This window comes from Sarcophilus harrisii, chromosome 3 (assembly GCF_902635505.1).
Source record: "Sarcophilus harrisii chromosome 3, mSarHar1.11, whole genome shotgun sequence".
NCBI classification, from domain to species: domain Eukaryota; kingdom Metazoa; phylum Chordata; class Mammalia; order Dasyuromorphia; family Dasyuridae; genus Sarcophilus; species Sarcophilus harrisii.
The window spans coordinates 115561736-115583147 of NC_045428.1; the positions used below are offsets into that span (position 1 = coordinate 115561736).

The 21412-nt window shown below is 34.2% G+C and overlaps 1 protein-coding gene across 5 annotated transcripts in view; it reads right to left on the bottom strand.

The window, feature by feature from the left end:
* KLF12 (Kruppel like factor 12) overlaps positions 1–21412 on the bottom strand; it is a 539816-nt gene that overhangs the window by 298868 nt on the left and 219536 nt on the right. The window lies entirely within an intron of this gene.

The window sequence follows — 21412 nt, forward strand, 5'->3', positions numbered from 1 at the left end:
TTTTTCCTGTATTATTGCCCCCACCCCCCCAAAAAAAAGGCTATTAAGAAAGTCTTTCTCCATTCCCAACTTCTCTCTAGATGCCAGAATATACATCCCCAAATATAAGTTTATCATTTTCTACCACCTCTAGCATGCTTATTCCAAAATTCTCTATTTTTTTTTAAATAATGGCACTCCTATCTTCCTACCACCCATGATGCAAACTTTGAATCCTCTCTCTCCATTACCTACTTACATTCAATGGTTACTAAAATCTCCCCTCTTATTTTCCCATTGCTATCTTTTCTATTCCTGTAGAGGTTAAACCATCCTCCCAGTCCCTCAGGCTCACAACCTAAGAGTCATCCTGGATTCTTCATTATCTCTCACCACCCCCCACTAGCCTATATCCAAGCTATTGCCAAGGTCTGTCGATTTCACTTTTGCAATATCTCTGAAATATGTTCCCTTCTTTCCTCTGACACTGTCACCATTGATTACTTCAATAGCCTGCTGGTGGATGTCTGCCTCAAGTCTCTTCCCACTCCAATCCATTTTCCATTCAACCACTAAAGTGATTTTCCTTTCCGTTTGATCATGTCACCCCCACCCTCTCAATAAACTCCAATGGCTTCCTATTGCCTCCAGGAGGAAATACAAAATAATCTTTTTGGTATTCAAAGCCTAAACCTTTTCACACCTTAATCCCCCCCATGACTTATTCCAGTTACACTAGCTTCCAGCCTATTCCAAGAACAAGATCTGCCATCTCTCAGCTCCAGGAATTTTCTCCAGTTTTCCATTCTGAGAATGCTCCCTCTTCTCTGCTCAAAATGTTGACCTCACTTAGCTCCTTTTAAGACTTGACTAAAATCCTCCCTGCTATAGAAAGCCTTCTCAACCCCTCTTAGTTCTAGAGCCTTCCCTCTGTTAATTATTTCCTATTTATCCTATATATATAGTTTGCATGTTGTCTCTTCCATGGATTGTAAGGTCACTGAGAGCAGGAAAGACCTTTTGCCTCTTTTTTGTATCCCTGATGTTTAGCACAGCATCTAGCAAATAGTATGTACTTAATGAATGTTTATTAAATTGAATTGAATTATAATTCTATAAGACATTTCCCATTTGCTCTCCATTCCCAGTAACACCATTTTAGGGCAAACCTTCATGACCCCTGAACTAGACTATTCCAATAGTTTTCCGATTTCTAGTATCCCTTTAGTCTAAATCTATTCAAGAAATTGGATGACTAGAATAAATCTTCATAATGCACAGGACTAATCAATTCACTCTATTGCTCTAAATTCTCAGTGGTTGTATATTCATCACAAAGTAACCTCCACATTCTTCAATCTTACAGTGCCTTGGTCCAAAGTCCTCAGTTTGTGCCTTGCACATTATAAACAATTAATGTCATTGTTGTTGTTGTTTGGGGATGGTATGGATAAAGGCCTGTGATTTGGATTCATGTCCCAGTGTGGAAATGCCCTATTCCAAAACATAAACTCTCCTGCAATTTAGGAGTCTTTGAAAGCTGTCCATAACATAGAAAGACTTGCCCAAAGTCACATAGCTAGAACAGTAAAAGACAGGTCCTCCTGACTCAGAACAATCTTGTATTCACTATGCCATGCTGACTCTCTTTAATTTTAAAAAAAAAATACATTTTAATAAATGTTTATTTGTTGCTCTGAATTATTTCATTTCATACTCAAAATTCTCCACAACCTGGCTTCAAACTACCACTCCAGCTTTACCTCAGGCTATTTCTTTATTACAGCAATGTGGGTATTAAAGAATTCTTTGCCAAAGGCATTTATTTGTCCACTCATCCTTTCACTTTTAGACCCAGAATCCTTTCCCTTCCCTTGCCTTTTATCTTTTAAAAACTTAACCATCCATTAAGGCTCAAATCAAATGTCACTTTCTCTATAAAACTTTTCTTCTAGAAAAAAGAAATTTCTCCTTTCTTTGAGTTTTCATATCACTTTGTACTTTTTTAAAATATACTGCATTGCATATTATATTATAATGATTCTTATTCAGGCCTTAATCATCCTATTAGAGTTATAGAATCCTGAGGTAATATACCTATTTTATTTACCTTTTCTCTCTGTCAGTCACCAGACACAAGCTGATAAACAGTAAATATCTAGTAAATCTTATTAAATAAAATTGATTTTTTTTTAACTTTTTGTCACATAAAGTCCTTATTTCAGCATGCTTTATCATCAATTAATAATAGGGAGTATGACAAAATATAGCTGAGCCAAGCTGTCACTTTTGAACTTTATTTTTGTAAAACTGTGCATTTTTCAAGAAATTTTGAAAAACAATATTTACAAGAACCTCTTCACTAATGGCTGCTTTGGGAAATCAACTTTCTTTGTTACTTTGATGATAGAGGTTATTTTTTCCTCTGCCTCTTAGTCTATTCTCATGTAGAAACAAACAAAAACTTCTCATGTTTTGTTTAGTTTTGTTTCCCCCTTGACATGAAATGTAAAATCTAGGATAATTACAAAGCAAGAAAAGAAAATAAATTTTTAAAAACTTCATTCTTGACTTTTCCAATTTATCTAAATATTTACACCTGACACGTAGCTTAGAGCATGAGAAATTATAGCCATACAGGCCAGCTTAGTTATTAACATGTTCCAAATTTGAAATTTCTCTTTCCCATCAGGCCAGATTCTTGTTTACATATCAAGAATGGATTTCATGTCCTAGGGGATCCATAACTTCCAGGGTTTGGATGCTGCAGGTGAATGGAGCTGCAACCTCAGCTAGCTTGGAATTCAGCCACCTAGGAAGTCCCTTGCCTTTGTGATTAATAAGAACAGCGAAGTTATATAGCAAAATCAGGAATCTACCATAATAAAGCATCCCGTAGGCTGTTTAGTTTGTAGACAAAGAAGGATGAGCTGATATTGCTTCATATCCCCGAGGAGGTCTTACCCAGATGAAAAAGGGAAGACGCTTCCTTCCCTATGAGGAAGGCACAGGCAGAAGGGGGGAAGAAATAGACAAAGAACGATTCTAGAAAGGCAGGTTTAATGAACTGTTAGAATCTGATTAGAGGCTAATGTCCCTTTTAGTGCTTTGTACCAATTTACAGCTGATATACTTTAACCATTTTCCCACTGGCTGTGATAAACTCATTAGTTTAAAAAATGCAAGCTAACCAGAGTCTTTGAAGTTAAAAACTGATAAATCATGAAAACCTGACTGGTTCATGTACCATTTAGCACATTTAAATCTAACTATATTTTCATGGTGAGATTTTTCTTTTTTTCTTTTTATTGAGTAAATTTGCATATCCTGAAGGCATGATGTACCTTTCTGGCTCAAATACAGAAGTGAACAAAGTAAAACAACGTATAGCATCGTTTGAAAGATACCAGGCCTTTCTTGATACTACTCACAAAAGCAGGGTTTCCCAGAATCTTACAGCCATACCATAATCACTTCCATTAATAACAATGGGCACCATTGGAGGTCTAGACCTTGACAGCTGAACTGTTTCCTGAAGTGTTGTTACCATTCATATATACTTAAAAAAAAAAAAAAAAAAAGCCCAAAAACCTGAGCTGTCTTGGGGTTGAACATTTGTGGAAGGAAAAAAAAATTAATCTTCAGTTTCATCTTTTTAACTCTGTTTTGCATTAGTTTAAGCCCTGAGCTATACAGCATGATGGAAACCATTCACAAAAGCATATATAATTACAGATCCTTGAAGAAATGGTCATTCTAAGAGAACATTGACAGACATATCTGAGCAAGCCAAGATCAGATACACACAGTTCCAGAAAATGTGAATTTAAATATATAGTGTAGTCCAATAAATTGGGAATGTTGTCAAACCCATCTTGTCATGCACTTAATCAAAACATGTTTGGAGTTGGATCAATAATCCAATTGATCCTCAAGAGATAAACAGAAATTACGCAAGGCCATCAATTTTAGTCTCTCAGTACTGATTATCTGGTACTTAGATTGTAAAAATCTTTATAAAACACCACAGCCAGAATGTATTCTGGCATTTGCATTCTGTCTCTGTATCTCTCTCTCCCTGCAAAAAAGTGTGTAAATGTGTGTATGTGTGTGTTACCCATTTCATAAGCCTTGATACTGATCACTGAGAGCTCATTTTCCCAGCAAATTTGGGTCCAACATGACATGATCTGAGCAGTTAAGTGATGAGTAATTCCATGTTCACAACTGGGGCGTGGCACTTCTCCATTTGCCAAAGAAGTATTTCCCACAGCCTGTGCAACATATCAATGCTATCTATAGTATCTCTATGAAATAAAGGCCAAATAGTATATGTTCAGCAAAATGTATGGAGAATATACATAGCAACTAAAAAGAAAAACTACTTCTCAGTTGGAATAACAGAATATCTCATACAAACAGTTAAATCTATAAGAGACCCTGAAGGGTCAACTAGTTTAACCTCCTATCTACCCATCTCAAATACAATTATTTCTTTTATTACATTTCTAAGACACTTTTTGAATGTATCTAACAATGGAAAGAAATTGTAATCATCAGATTATTTGTGTAAAGCACATTAAATGAAAAAATCAAGTAATTCCTGTGTAGACAAGCAAGTGATTATATAAGGACTAGGATTTGGTGATTTTTTTTTTTTTTAATCTCCTATGTGAGACGGGCATCTTTGAATACCAGATGACTCAGGTGTGGATCACTAAAAACAGCCCATTACAAAGGAAAAATGGTTTGAAAAATGGCGCTTCCCTAATAAGCCCTCAAATCTTTTTGATTTTTCTATCTTTTATCTATTCTTCTCAACTTGGCCCACTTCAATAAAAGCATCATCTTAATTCACATAATGGTTCTTTAAATTTCTCAAGGTGGCTGTCACTACCTTTCCTCCCAAGTTTTCAGGTCTGGCTGTATTTGGTGATGTAAACATAAGCACTGTCTCTTTAAATTGTCTTTTCATATAGAAAAATGTAATGCTGAAGAGGTTAAAAAAAATTGTTTTCCATCAATCAATCTAAAAGAATTAATGGGAAAAGCATTGTTCTAGGGACTAACATTAAATGCTAGAAAAACAAATACAGAAACATTAAAATGCAAAAAAAAAATTATACTGATAAAGGATGAAAAATTTCATGTCTGTATGAAAAAATTCTAATAAAATTGCTAAGACATGTATATGAAGAAACCTAATTTTCAGATGGTATGTAAGGAAGCATGGGTGGAAAAGGGAGCAGAAATAGAACTATGAAATAAATGAAAGCACTCAAATTACCTTGGGAGGTTGCAATAGGTAGATAAAGATTGGTTATTTGTTTAAATGTTAAATGTAATGCTAGAATGTTAAGTGTAAAGAAACAGTTGTCAAAGACATAGACTGTTAAATTAGACCTCTTTGAAGTCTGAAATGGTTGAAGGAACTGTGGTCCCTCAACTCATTTGCCTATAACTATTTTTAAGGTTTAAAAGGCAAAACAGAAATAAAAAAAATAATAATGTTTTATACACCACCAGATGATTAAAAAAGAATTCACTAATTTTATAGGTGAGATTTGAAGAGTTTTTAATCTCATAAATACAAGGTGAGTGTGAATACCAGATGGCTCAGATGCAGACCAGTGAAAGCTGTGAAAAGTGGAGGAAGAATACAGCAAGTGAAAACTAAAAATTAAAGAAACAGGAAGTGTTAGAAAGGTTAGCTCTGTTAAAACTGAGTAAGAAGTGGTATAGAAAGCAATCAGGTGACAGAAGGGTTCAGCTATGAAATCCATATCATTGGACAAAAGTTTCACTATCAGCTGTCAGTTATTCTTTAGTCCTATCCCTAGGACTTGAAGGAGGTGAAACCTCACAGAAGGAAGGTTTGTCTGCTTTCTCCAGAGAGTCAACATCAGCTGTTTTGCTATAAACTATATTTGTTAAAAAGTTGATGAATATTATCAGCATCCTGGTGAGTGAACAGCTTACTAAACTTGTCTGAATTGTCTTTGTTCCTATTCTCAAGGAGTTTATAATCTAAGCAAAAAGTCAATATGAAAAGAACTATGTATCAACAATATTTGTACTAGATAAATTGGAGATAATTAACCAAGAGTTTGTTCTTCTTGAGTATTTGAAGAAGTCAAATGCCCTGAAGCTATTACCTTAGTCAATAGCAAGAGCTGTTTGGCAGTAAAAGGCCTTAAATATGGATTGTGGATACAAAGAAATAGCTATTACAATTAAGAAAGTACTTCTTGGTCATGACTTTATACTTTCTTAACAATTATTTTCTTCACGATATTTTACAATAATTTAAATAAGCCTTTAGTTTCTGAAATGGTTGGCTTCTTAAATGGCCAAGTTCTTATGATATTTTTTTCTAGCTAGATGAGATTATACACCTTTCTTCTGGAAAATCTTGCAATTAACTTAACAAGTCATTCTCAAACTGAAAGCCATGGTTATTTTAACTGCTCTATGAGCTTTGAAATTTTTTATATCATTGATAGTTGCCCTTTTCTTCCTATAATGATTATGTCATTACAGAGCCTGCATAGCACGTTGGAAAAATATCCAATTTTGACTTTGAGTTAGAAGGCGCTAGTAAGAATTGTGACTTTATCATTTAGAACTTGAGTAATCTTGAGATAGTTATTCCTCCTATTTTTGATCTCTTTCCTTATAACTGATGTGATTGAATGACATAATCTATAATGTCCTTTCAACTCTAAATTTTATGATCTCTTATTGGAATGACACCTAGCTTTAGATTCAAGGGAATCCAACTTGACAACAAAGTTATATTTAAAATATATAATATGGCATAATAGAAAGTGATTTACTCTGGGGTCATGAGGACAGAGGGGTTCCAGTTATAACTGTGATAACATACTATATGACTATGGTCAAATCAATTAGCAAGTAACACAAAGCTTTTTAAGATGTTAGCTAACTACCAGACTAATAGCTATTCTATATTGATAAAGAAATCATAAATCTTAATTGTCTCCAATAAATTGTGTGGGTGTGGGTGCATTTGTATGTATATATATGAAGCAGTTGGATACTATAGTAGATAAAAGCACTGGACCTGGAGTCCAGATTCCCAATCTCTAATAACCTGAAACAAATTGGTCAAATCATTATATTTTTCTCCTTCAATTTATTCATCTGTAATATAGAAATGATAATAGCACTCACCTCTTGGGTTGTGAAGAACAAAATAGTTAATATTTGTAAAGTTCTTTGCAAACTTTAAAGTGTTATGTAAATGTTAATTATAAGATAACTAGGTGGCAGAGTAGGTAGGTTGTAGCCCTTACAGTCAAAAAATCGGAGTTCAAATACTGCCTCAGTCATTTATTAGCTATATGATCTGCTATAAGTCAATTAACCTCTCTTAGCCTCATTTTTTACCTGTAAAATGGGATAATTAATAGCATATTCCATACAAAGTTATTGTGATTATATAATAAGTTAATATATGTAATGTGTATTACAAATTTTAAAATGCTCTTATTATTATGTATACTTTTTATCCAAGGTATAAATTTATACTGTGTCAATTAGCAATTTTATGGTATAAAATTATCTTTGAATTATACTATGTCTGTTTTTCTAAAGTTTAGCCTAAGAAAATTTAGAGAGGCTTCTCACAAGATATTGTTCAACAGCTAGTGTTCATTACCTTTTCAGAAAGCACAGAAACTCATCAAAACCTACAAACAAGCTATGGAAAAGGTTGAGATTTGCATTTTTGGTGGAGCAGTCACATTGACAGTCATTAATGCCTGCAGTATCAAAGCTAGTACATAGCTTCATATCAGTATCCATTTCTTAACTGAGGACTGAGAAAGAATTTAGTAATACATTTTTTTAAAAAAATAACATACAGTGATTCAAAAGTTTTAAAGAGTATATTTCATATAATAACCACAGCAGTTCCCAAAGCATAGCTGAGGAAATGTACTTCTCTCCCTTCTTTGAAGAGTTGAGAGGACAAGGATATCATATATACAATATATTGTCAGATGTGACTGAGAGTTGATGAAATTTTGTTTTTCCTCTTTCTTTTTTAATCTTTGTTATAAGGCATGGCTTGTTGAGTATGAAAGTAGAGAAAAAATTATGTTTATATATAATAATTACCAATTTATAAAACACTTTAAGTATTGCAAAGAACTTTACAAATTATTCACAAATTATTTATTATCCTCATTTTGTATTTACATTTATGTTTATTAGGAAGCCAAATTAGACAGACATAGGCTAAGTGAATTAACTACTAAAGTAGTAGTTAGTAAGAAGTCAACTACTAAACAGTGTCTAAAGTTGTAGCAGAAATCATGTATTTTTGATTCTCCATTTCCAACATTCTATCTACTGTGATATTCAAAAAATGAAGGTGATATAAACACAAAAGGTATTCATAAAAAAAAAACTTTCAAATGAAGAAAAAAGTCAAAATCTTTTCTGTTCATCATTTAAATTCATTTCATTTTCATTTGAATTCAATTCATTTGAAATTTTAACTTGTTTTGCAGTGGGAAAGACAATTATTTATTAGGAGAAATAAGTACTAGAAAGGAGATCTATAAAGCTCTATCCTTATGTCTCTTTTAGTGTTAAAATATTCCATATAATATATTCTGAAACACTTTCCAAAAGTCTCCAATATAACAGCTTCAAACAGAGATTCTTCTGTCAAAATGTGTGAGATTTATAATGCCAACCGTATGTGCTTAACTAGTAAAACCTCATATTTACATTACAGCAATTTACATGTTCTTTCAATTTACACTTCTACTCCAGGACTCATTAATTTCTTACACTGCTACTCAAAGATTCACCCAATTTAGAGCACAAGCTAGATTTTCAGAAATTTTTCATTCACAAGTTCTTTGTCATTTTTTGACTTCCAGGGTTATGTGTGGAGCTATGGGGATGAGTCTCAGTATTCCAGCTCATGGCAAAGAGAAATGAAGGCTAGGGTATCTTATTGAGCTCTTCCATGGCCTGAGATCAATTCATATTTTTCTTGGAGTGTAGAAGCGTTGACTTTTTGTTATCTTCTTCTGAATGTATGTTTTGATCTTTCTTGTCACCATAATAACTTTCTATGGTCAAAATTATTTTGATGTTGTTTGTTCATTTTCCCTGCCAATTATTTGTCTTTTAATTCTTTGTTAAAGCAGAGCTCTACTTCTGGGATGATAAATGCACTGTCTCAAGCTTCAGGGTTTTGAGCATTTCTTTACAGGTACTTATAACTTTTCAGTTCTTCCAAGATGATATGGGCTAAGGAGAAAAGTGTTTACTCCTCTCCTGGCCTGTGTTCTGGTCTATGAATGACCACAAGCTCTCTATTAAGCCCTGGAACTGTGAGGAGAGTCCCACTCTCCACTGTGGCCACAAGTGCTCCTCCTTGCCCTGGGACGGAACCCAGGATTGCAATCTGGATGAAAGAATGGGCAAAGCAACAGAGTCCTGCCTTTGTGCTAGCCAAGAGGCCCTTGTAATCTCCTTCTGACTCTTGGTTTGATATCCTTACTGCCTTGGGGGTTGAGAGCTCTGGAAGCAGCCCCTGCTGCTGGTCATTCAAGCTCCCAAGGCCCCAGGTTTCTTGGAGTTAGGGCTGTGTTTGTCTCATCCCAGTGTGAAAAACCTTTCCTGCTGACCTTCTAAATTGTCTTTGTGAACTGAAAGGTCTGAAAACCACTTCTGTAGCCCCAAGGCTAATTCCTGGTTTGCCTGGTCTACACTGGCACAGCATTCACCGAACTGCCCTACACTCCCCACACTACACTCCTGCCAACCTTCTATGTTGTCTTAGGGTAGAAACTGTTTCACTCCTTTTTTTGTGGGTTCTGCTACTATGGAATCTATGTAAAGTCATTATTTAAAGGTCTTTGGAAGGCTGGGAGAAAGCTCAGGTGCCCTTACTCTGCCATCTTGGCTCTATCTCCACTAGAGTACCTTAGCAAACTTATTCAGTGATGGAGACTAGTCCAGCCAAGTGTAGATGGACACATCACCAATTCAATTCCACAAACATGAAGCACCTAGGAGTTTGTAGACTCCTAAATCCATAATCTACCTTCCCACAAAAGTATCCATTAAGACAGCTCTTTTGAAAATTTTTGTTCAAATTATAAATGGTTGCTCAGCACGAGGATAAATAATCCTGATGGTAGAAGCTCATACTCAATAGTATCATTAGCAAATGTATTTAATACATCTTAATTAATAAAGGAAATGTCACCTGAAATGTCTACCTCCAATCCCTTCCCCCTTTTGGTTACTCAGAATGTCCTCCTGCATCTCTATTCTTGTCAGAGTTCGTTATTTCTATAAAAGTCCCATTATTGCTTTAAATATCATCTTTGATATAATTTGCAACAGTAATTTGTTTTTCTTCACATTTGTTTTTAAGGATTGCATGGGAAAACTCTTTGAGACATTATATGCATCCTTAATGGGCTGGCCATTCTGGGCAAACCTATTCATTACCATTTTATCCTATAACAGTTTCACAGAGAGAGGTTCATAACATTCAGGTTGTTAGTGAGTCCTTAATACTTCTAAAAGATATCTCATAGGCTGAAGTTCAAGGCAGGATTAAGGAGACAGTTATAATACTCTTCATGGGTTGGGGGGTGGGGTGGGGGAAAGAAACTCTACTATTAGCTTGGGATCTATCAACCAACCAATAAGTATTTCTTAAATGCATTATGTTCCAGGTAATTTTTAAAAAAAATATTTCACAACTTTAATAGACTACCTTAACTATTCTGTAAAAATTGACAACACTGTGAATTAAGTTGCAAAAGAATATTTTTTAAAGGTAAAACTGGAACATTGTTTCTCACACCTGGTCTCAGTGTTGATAAAACTGTTAAGTCAATGGTAGTTGGAGATTGGCATGAGATAGTTAATAAACAGAAAGATGCATATTAAATCTTATATGCCAACAGAAAGACAGAATGAACCTACCCATTCTAGAGGATATAAAGTCAAGAAATGGAAAATTCCTTTTCAGTCAATCAATGTCTTGTTCAGTCAATCAGTCAACCAATTCAGTCAATAAATATTTTACTGTTATTGTATTTTGGGAGGCACAGAGTAGTAAGCAGAGTTTAAAAAATATAAAATTTATCCAAATATCTAAAATATTTTTTAAATGAAGAGTAATACAGTTCACAAACCAAGTATTTGTATAAATTATAATAAAAAACAATTTTCAAAAGGGCTCATGTATGCAACATTTAATCCATCAAAAAGAAAATGTACTGAAGCAATGGAGGAATAGAAGACTTATTGGAGAAGAGGAGGAAAAAAACAAACTCAGGTAAAAGATAAACTAACAAACAAAAAAGAAATATGAATTAAAATAAAGTTATCAGCCAAAATTTATTTATTAATAATGCTTAGAGTTTAATAATATACATTTTTTGCATGCTGAGGCATTATAAAGCTCTATTATCAATCAAATACTGACAAATTTCATTTCAAGTAACCATGGTCACAAAGTCTAGAAAGAACTTTCAAGTACCATTTCAGAGTTCACCTCCCTTGAAAACTACATAACCAAGCTACCATTGTTGATATGAAAATAGAGCAACCAGTGTCCTATTTAATTAATTTTCTTTTCTTTATAGTTTCTTATGCTTTGTAGTGCAATCTGTTCCCAAGAACCTCTCTACTTCCTCTTGAATGGTACTTATTTTGAATTCTTAAAAAACTAGTATTTTACGACTCAAGCCATCTAAAACTATTGGTGGAATGCTGATTTTAAATTTATGGGTATCTGCTTTTCTTAGAACCTGACTTGAAGGAAGCCAGGGAAGCCAAGAGGCAGATAAGGAAGAAAGATATTCCAGGTATGGAGAACAGCCAGTGAAAATGCCCAGAGTCAAGAAATGAAATTTCTTGTTTGAAAAACATTAAGGAGGCAGGTGTTAAATAATGTATGTGACAGAAGGGAGGGTACAGTGTGAAAGGGCTGGATAGGAAGTAGGAAAAGTGAGGTTCTGCAGGGCTCTAAATGTTAAACAAAGGATTTTTAGTTGATCCTAGAGATTACAGAAAGTCATAGAGTTCACTGAATAGGGAAATGACACAGAGCTACTTTAGGAAGATCATGTTGATTTATGCATAAACTGGATCTAAGTGAGCACAGTTCCAGGAAGTCATTTACCTCTCTCTTCCAAAGCCATCAATGACCAGTGGTAGGACAGTCAAAAGTATAAATGATGACTCAAGACTGACAAGAGAATAAAAGATAAGCTGGAAAAAGGAGACTGCAATAGTCCAGATGTGAAGGCGTCAAGGTAGTATCCCCAGGAGAGGAGAAAAAGGAACACATGTAAGAGATGTTAACTAAAACTAAAATTGAGAGGTCTTGACAACAGCTTGGATGTGGGAATGGGGCAAGAGTGAGGGAAAATGAAGATCTGAGGATGATACTTGCATTGCAAGTCTGCAGGACTGGGAGGATGGTGTTATTATACTCAATAGTAATAGGATTTTTTTTTTAAAGGGCAAGGTTTGACAGGTAAGATAAGATGTTCAGATTTTGACATGTCTACGGGACACCTAGATTGAGATGTCCAATAGCCACTGAGAGATGAGAGGTTGAAGTCATCAGAGAGCTTAGGGACAACTAAGTAGATTTAAGAATCATCAGCCCAGAGATGATAATTGAATCTATAGAAGTTGATGAGATGACCAAATGAAGTAATATAGAGGGAGAAAAGAGCCTAGGAGAGATACTCATTTTTAGTGGGTAGAAATGCAAGAAAACAGATTAAGAAGAAATAATCAAATAAGCACCAGATGTCTACAGGAACCTCTAGATGGAGATGTGGTTGAGGGGCTGAGGTCATCACAGAGCTTAGGGCCTGCTAAATAGATTTAAGAATCATCAGTCCAGAGATGATAATTGAATCTATAGATGTTGAGATGAATAGAGACAGAAAAAGATCCAGGAGAGATACCCATGTTTGGTGGGTAGAAATGCAAGAAAAGAGATTGAGAAGAAACAATCAAATAAGCACCAAACCCAGGAGAAAATAATATCGCAAAACCAAGTTCATAGAGAAGAGCGTGATTAACAAGGTCAGAGGTTACAGAGATGAAAAGAAAGATGAAGATGGGGAAAAGCCATTGAATTAGGTAATTAAGAGATGAAGAGTCTTTAAAAAAAAGATCATTTTAGGTAAGAAAGCCAACATGCAAATCATAAAAAGATATAGCAGGACAAAGAAACCAATTGTATGTTCAGGCAACCATCTAGGCAGCTTGATGGCAAAGTAGATAGAACTTTAGACCTGAGTCAGGAAAATCTGAATTCAAATCCAGCCTCAGATACTAACTAGTGCTATGGCCTAGGACAAATAACTTAATTAATCCCTTAAGCCTCTGTTTTCTCAATTATAAAATGGGTATAATAATAGCAATTTTCCTCCCAGAGTTGCAGTAAGAATCAAATGAGATAATACTTGTGAAATTTTATCTTGTGAGGCACATAGCAGACACTATAAAAATAATACTGTAATGTTACAACAGCAACAAGAGTGATGTGTATGTTATTTCTGATCTCATTTACTATCATGGCTTCAACTCTCATCTTTACAAAGATTACTTTGAAATTTAGATCTCTGGCCCCAACTTCCATCCTGAAACCAAGGACTGCCTATTAACATCCCTCCTGCCTATTAGACATCCCCACCTTGATCTCACTCCACCATGCTAAAGCTAACCTAAACAAACTAAACTAAAGGGGCAGCTTGTTGGCTCAGTGGAGAGAGCACCAACCCTGAAGTCAGGAGGACCTGAGTTCAAGCTAACTTAAACAAACTAAACTCAAGGGGCAGCTAGTTGGCTTAGTGGAGAGAGCACCAATCCTAAAGTCAGGAGGACCTGAGTTCAAATATGACTTCAGACACTTAAAATTTCCTAGCTGTGTGACACTAAGAAAGTCACTTAATCCCAATCCTCAGTAAAAAAAAATAATAATAATAATAATAAAAAAATAAAAACCCTAAACGAAAAACTAAACCAATTATCTTTCACTAAAAACATGTTCGCCCTTCTCTGTTACTTCCATATTTTTAGCAGTATTATTCATACTGCAAAATTTGGAAACATTGCTGACTATGTCATATCAATTCTAAATTTCACAATATATCTGCCCTATCTATTCCATTCTCTTTGATGTCTCTATCTCCTTCTTTGGAGACCTTCATTACCTTCTGGGTGGGTCACTGCTACATTTCTTAACCGATTTCTCTACATCAAGCATTTCTCTCTTCACAAGATTGTATTTAGGTCCGATTATATCACTCTTCCGCTCAGAACTCTTAAACCCAGATCTCATTTTTATCTACCTTAGGCCGACACTGATCTCCTTCTCCAGATTTTCCTTCACTATTGTTTTTTTAACCCATACTATTTTTGTTGTTTAGTCATTTTTCAGTAATGTCTGACTATCCAGAACTCCATTTTGGGGTCTTTTTGACAAAGATAATGAAATAGCTTGCCATTTTCTTCTCTAGATCATTTTACAGATGAGGAAACTGAGGCAAAGTTAAGGAATTTGTCCAGGCTCACAGAGCTAATGAGTGTCTCAGGTTAGATTTGAACTCAAGCAAATCAATTTTCTTGACTTCTCTCTACTGTGCAGTATCTTCACTATTAACTTTTTCCTAAAATGCCCTAATCTACCCCATCTTTGCCTGTTTACATGTGCCACAACCAGTAAAAATCAACTCAAAATGCTTCCTCCATCCTAACACATTGCATTTTAAAAAAAAGTTTTTCTTCAGTTTAATGGTATTTTCCCCCCAGATTTTGTATTACTTTTATGCCTTTAACATCCTCTACTTTGTACTGTTTGTATTTTGTTTGCTCTTCCCCCACCCCATATTATTGTCAGCTTCTTGGGGACCAAGATAATGGATTATTGTTTTTTTTATTTCTCTTAGCAAGCACTCAACCTAGTACTTTACACATAGTAGGTATCAAATAAATTCTTCTTGGCCACAATTTATATCACTGTAAACATATAAATTTAGTTATTCTATCATTTTCAAATGTATTTTGCTTCTCAACTTCAGCTAGGAAATAAAAGTTCTTCATTCTGATGGTGAATTACCTGTTTTCATCCATTTTTATTTGAACAAACTATATCAAGGAAAGCTGAGTGACTCTGATCCCTAGCTATCAACACTAAATATGACATCAAATGCCTAACACAGAAAAATGATGACAATAAAAACTGAAACTGCAAGAATAAAGGTGCTGAGTGGAAGTTACCCTAGGATTTAGGGCTGGAAGATCTTAGAAATCATCTAAACCTGAAACAATAAACCTAAACCTAGAAATTATCTAAACCCTAATTTAAAATAATTTTGAAATGATATCTTTGTTTTTATATTAACTTCATTCTTTAATCTATTCCTTCCCCTTCCTTTACCCAGTAAATTACTCATTATAACAAAAAATACATAAATAACTAAAGTAAAAGGAGAGAAAATATTTATCAATATTTTTAACATGTCAGTCTGGTAGGATGGTATATACATATACATATATATGTATAAAATTCAACTCCTTATTTTTTAGATGAAGAAATTGAGAGCCAGAGAGAAGTTGATGTATATCATCCTATGCTTGTAGAGATAAGATTGATCTTTTTAACTCCAAATCTAGTATGATTTTTTTTATTAAAGCATGTTGTATAATTTTATAAAAAAATCTTTCTGTGTAATCTTTTAAACAATCTAATCAATATTCATGTGGGAAATTCTGAATATATGCAAACCAAGAGATAGATGCTATGTGGCATCTGCACAGAGTTGGAAATAAATGTTTGGCTGAAGCTGAATCAATAGATGATACAGTGAAAGATCGCCAACATTAGCTGAGTATCACAAAACACCAAGCTCTGTTTTAGCTACTTTCCTTCCCGAGTTTTATCTGTTCCACAGTCAATCACGGTTATCAAAACTTAATAAAAGGAACAAATATTTGGCAAAGTGCAAGTTTGAAAGTACTTTAATATATCCATCTAACCATCAATCTTTCTCAAGAGTCAGTTGGAGTTTAGTGGAAAACATCCATAACATTTTATGGAATATAAAAATGAAATAAATCAACTATAGGCCTTTTGCGGCTTGAAAAGATGAAGATTACTATCAAGTGTTAAGCCATTTTTGGTAAGAAACAAAGGAAATGATGATTGACCTATATTTCTACCTTTTCTTGTCCACAGTTATTGTCAAGTGGTTCCTTACCAAATCTTGTATGTTATTTATCATTTTGAAATGGTGGCTGTCTAGTTTCTATCTACTTCAGTGCCTTAAAAAAAGATAGTCACTGTGAATTGGTAAGTAATTGAAAAAATTTAGAGGCCAAAAAAAAAAAAAAAGATGCTTGATTGTTTTCTTTTTTATTCTGAGGTTTAAATCATATAAATATTTTAAAGGATCTTAAAATGAATAAGAAAAATTTAATTCTGTAAAGATAGTATTGCTGTTATTTTTTCAAATAATGTAGATCTCTCTCCATCATATTGTCTATGTCTCAACTATGATATGAAAGCAAAAAGCCAAGGATGATACACTTACCAACTTTGTGGATTACATAAACTTGAGAGAGATTATTAATACACTAGGTGACACAAACAAAATTGAAAAAGATATTAGCAGGTTCAAAAATTGATAAAAATATGTGTAAGATGAAAGATAATAGATATATCTACATAACCTATTTATATACCTAACTATTTATATGTAAGTTATATCTACCTATTGATACATACGTATCAATATTCCTACAATTTCTTATTATTGTTTTTTTAACTCAACCTCACAAGTACAAAATGGAGAAGGTGTGACTGGATAACTATTTGTCAAAATATCTGAGAGTTTTGGTTGACTGAAAGCTCAATATGAGTTAACATACAAAACAAGTGACAAGAATGTTAACACAATCTTATACTGGTGGAAGAGATGAACACTGTCCAAATCTAGGGAGTTTAAATCTGCCCTAGTCAGACCACATCAACAGTACTAGACAGGACATTTTAGGAAAGGCACTAGTAAAGTGGAAAGTATTTAAAGAGCAATGAGGATGGTGAATGTCCTGGAGTACATGCTATGTAAGGATCAAATGAAAAATACCAGAGATGCTTAGTTTGGGGATGAAATGATTTAAAGGCAACTGATTGCTACCTTCAAGAGAATAAAAGAACTGTCACATGGAAAGAAGAAAGGAAGGAAATATTTATTAAGCATCTGCAATGTGCCAGGTCCTGTCTTAAATTCCTTGCAAATATTTCAATTGATCCTCACAACAATCCTCTTTTACAGCTGAGGAAACAGGCAGACAGAAGTTAAGTGACTTAACAGCCAGTTAATGTCTAAAATGTCACATGAACTCAGGTCTTGCTAATTCTATGCCCAAAGCTCTCCATTCACTGTCCCACCTAGCTGGTATTGGAATATATCACAGATGGAAGAGGGATTAACCTTGTTCGACTTGGACCCCAAGGGGAAAAACTTGAAGCATTCAATTAAATTTACAAAAAGGCTTGATATAAGGGGAAGGGAAGGTGAGAAGCATTCTTAACATACAGTTCTGAACAAAAGTTCTGCCTCAGAAGATAATAGATCTTACAAGAATTCTTCAACTAAGAACTGAACAATCATGCTTGGTCTGAGTTCAATGGAAATTTCTCTTCAAGTAGTAGCTGAAGTAAATCTTTGCAGGTACCTTGCATGTCTGAAATGTGGTGATTTCATCTTTCTGGACCTTAGTTTTCTTATCTATAAAATGAAGGGGGTTAAGTTAAATGACCTCTAAGTTCTTTTCCAATTTTAAAGCTGATGATCCCAGCTAAATTCATAGATTAAGCAGGATCTGTGTTTAATTTTATGTTCTTTATATCCTTCAGCATCAAACTGCTTCTCAAAAAATCATTTTGAAAATCAAATGTTGGTGTATATGACCTTTTGTGTTTATTCAGTTCATAAATTGTTATTAGAACATGTTAAAGTGTTATAAAATGTAGTCCTTGATGTTTTTAAAAAATATATAACTTACGATTACGTGAATAGTATTTCAAAGGTTAGATCAACAACAGTGTGAATAAAATTGCTCTCAGTTGTCTGGGCAGTCAGCCACATACCACCAGAAGAGCCATCCCTGTTCTCACTTGCCTTCCTGTGTGGCATTTGGAGGATAGGACACTGGAAGAAGATAGGTTGGGATCAAGTGGCAGGCAAGGCCCATATGTACCATTTGCATTAGCAAAAGGACATTCTAGAAAATTTCATTGATATAAAAAGTAGGGCCATTTCAAGCAAATACATACACACATGCACCTTAAATTTTTATTTTTGCCAACTCCTCAAATATCAACTATCTTCAGCAGAAATAGTAAGAAATCCTTTGCCTAAAATACAATCCATGCATTAATTTGAAACTCTCATTCCAAAGGGTTTTTTTTTTTAATTCACTTTTTTGTTCTGAATTTTCTGCCTCTCATTTTCTCCTTATCCACCCATTGAGAGAGCAAGGATAACAAAATCCATTACAAATATGTATAATCAAGCAAGACAAATTCCACATTAGTCATTTTCAAGTGTGTGTGTGTGTGTGTGTGTGTGTGTAAACGCGCACTTCAATCTACATTCTTGAGTCAATATTTCATGAGTTTTCTGGTACAGTAATTGGTTCCATTGTATTAATAACAGCCTCTAAGTCCTTTCAAAGTTGCATTGTTATTATATTAATTGCTCTCCTGATTTTTCTAACTTCACTATCAATTTATACAAGTTTTCCAAGGTTTTTCCAAAACCATTCTATTATTTCTTATAACAATAGCATTCCATCACATACATAGAACATAACATGTTTAACCATTCCCCAACCAACTGGTATCCCCTCAGTTTGCAATTCTTTACTACCATTAAAAGAGTTGCTATTTTTGTACATGTGGGTCCTTTTCCTCTTTTTTTGATCTCTTTAGGGTAGACTCAGTAGTAGCATTGATGGATCAAAGGACATGCCCAGTTTAATAGTTTTTATTCCCAATGCCTTTAAACTAATAACTTTTATCAAACACCAAACCCATTTATTCTTCCTCATCAATTTTCTATGTCCTTCATTAGATTGTAATCCCTTTTCAGTAGGGAGTGCTTTTGTATTTTCTTTGGATCCCCAGCACTTTGCTCAGTCCCTAGCAAACACAATAAATGATTATTGATTAACTGACCCTTTGGTTTTTTTAATTTCTAGAAGATTCTTAATTGCCATCTTCCATACATATTTGTACCAAATAGACACTCTTCCCTTACACAAAAACTACCTTAGAAGAAATATGTTAGTAAAGATGGAAAGGCAGAATGAAGCCAGATAACGAGATAATAATAAATGCCAGACTAAGAAGCAGTGGTAGGCAATATGGAATCACTAGAGGTCAAGGGGGGAGAATTAAGTAGCATTGTGTCATAATCAGATCTGCATATCAGAAAGAGTAATATGATGTGTTGTGTAGGACAGATGGGAGAGGAATGACAATGAAATCCAGGAGACCCATATAAGTAAATTACTGCAAAAGTCTAGATAAGAGTCAATAAAAGGAGGAAAAGAGATGGAAGGAAGGAAGGAAGGAAAGAAGGAAAGAAGGAAGGAAGGAAGGAAGGAAGGAAGGAAGGAAGGAAGGAAGGAAGGAAGGAAGGAAGGAAGGAAAATTTATTAATTGCCTATTACATGTCAGGCAGTGTCCTAAGTGCTTTATAAATATTATCTCAATTGGTTCTCAAGACAAACATGAAAACTAAATGCTACTATTATCATCTACATTTTCCAAATTAGGAAACTGAAGCAAACAGCAGTAAACTGGTTTGCCAGAAGTCACACAGTTAGTAGATAGAAGTCAAGTTTTCCTGACTTGGGGCCCAGCACTCAATGCACTGAATCACCCAACTGACAGTCTGAAATGACATGGTGACAAGTAAAATATAGGGCAGACAAATGTTCATATGGGGGGAAAGTTTACCTGATTCTCTTTCAATGAGATAGTCCTAATACATAGGCATTTGACTTCCAAGTAGTCTTTAGTCTTTTTTGATTCCTGAGCCTGAAGTGTATTTTCCTATATAATTTTAAGCATTCAGAGGGTCCGTATATCTACCCTGAAATCACTGAAAAATGCTATCTGTATTGACTTAATTTGGACAATCTAATACATTTTTCCAGAGAATGTGTGTAAATTCTTCATCCTCTATAACAGATATTGGGTATTCCTCTTCTTTATGGTATTTTTTTAAAATGTGGTAATCATGAACAAGGCAAAATGATGAAATAACCAAATATCCTATGAAATATTTTATTTGGACATGTGAAGAAACCAACTTTTTTGTTTATTTCTCTTGAAAAGGAAGCTATGTGATGTACTGTTTTTGTCTTGTCTTCTGTTTTCATTTACTTAGATAAATGCAACACTTAGTTATTCCTATTCTTCAGAGAACATGTCAATTCATTGGTCATTGGACAAAGATGCCATATTTTGCCAAGGATTAATTTTTTATTCATGGCTAATCTAAAAATGATATAATTGTAAACCTACTTTTGTTGTTTTCCATAACTCCACTGTAGAAATGGAAGGAGGTGCCATGAGATTAAAGGTTTTTAAATAGTTTAGCCAAAAAATCAATGGCCAAATAATTTGGTTTTGAATAGTCGACATTTTGTTATCTGGACTATACTTGAAGCTTTTTCAGCTTTGGAGACTCTACCCAGAACTTATGCTATTCCAGCAGAGATTTCTAGAGACCAAGATTCTTCCACATAATCTTAAAGCAATGGAATTATGGTACAAAGATCCATAAGCCTTCTTTCTCATCTTTATAAAATCTTTATGAGAATAATCTATGAATATAACAAGGATATTCTTAATGAAAATATGAGAAGGGCTCAGATATTATTAACTATCTTTTTAAGCACATACTTGGCAGAATAGCAGAAAGAACAGAGTCTTTAAGACTGCCTTTATCTACTGAGCTTGTTGTTGTTTAGTTTTAAAAAGTTGGCCTTTCTAAAACTAAACAAGCTCAGTAGTAGATAAAGGCAGCCTTAAAGATTCTATTCCAAAAAGAAGTCTCTAGTGCAAATGTTAAGATCATACAAGATTTCTCAACAAATGTGACTACTAAGCTCTTTCATGCCCCGTCTTACAATCAAGCAAGTTATAAAATAGGAAGCTTTATGTATGCCAAAAATGATTTTTACTACCTTTAAAATATCCTGCATGGACTCCAAATGGAAGAAGAAATTCCCTATATAAGGTGAGGTCACACAGATGTTGCTATTTATAGATGATACTGTGCTGCTAAAAGCATCACATCTCAGTATATCATAGAACTTCTTTAAC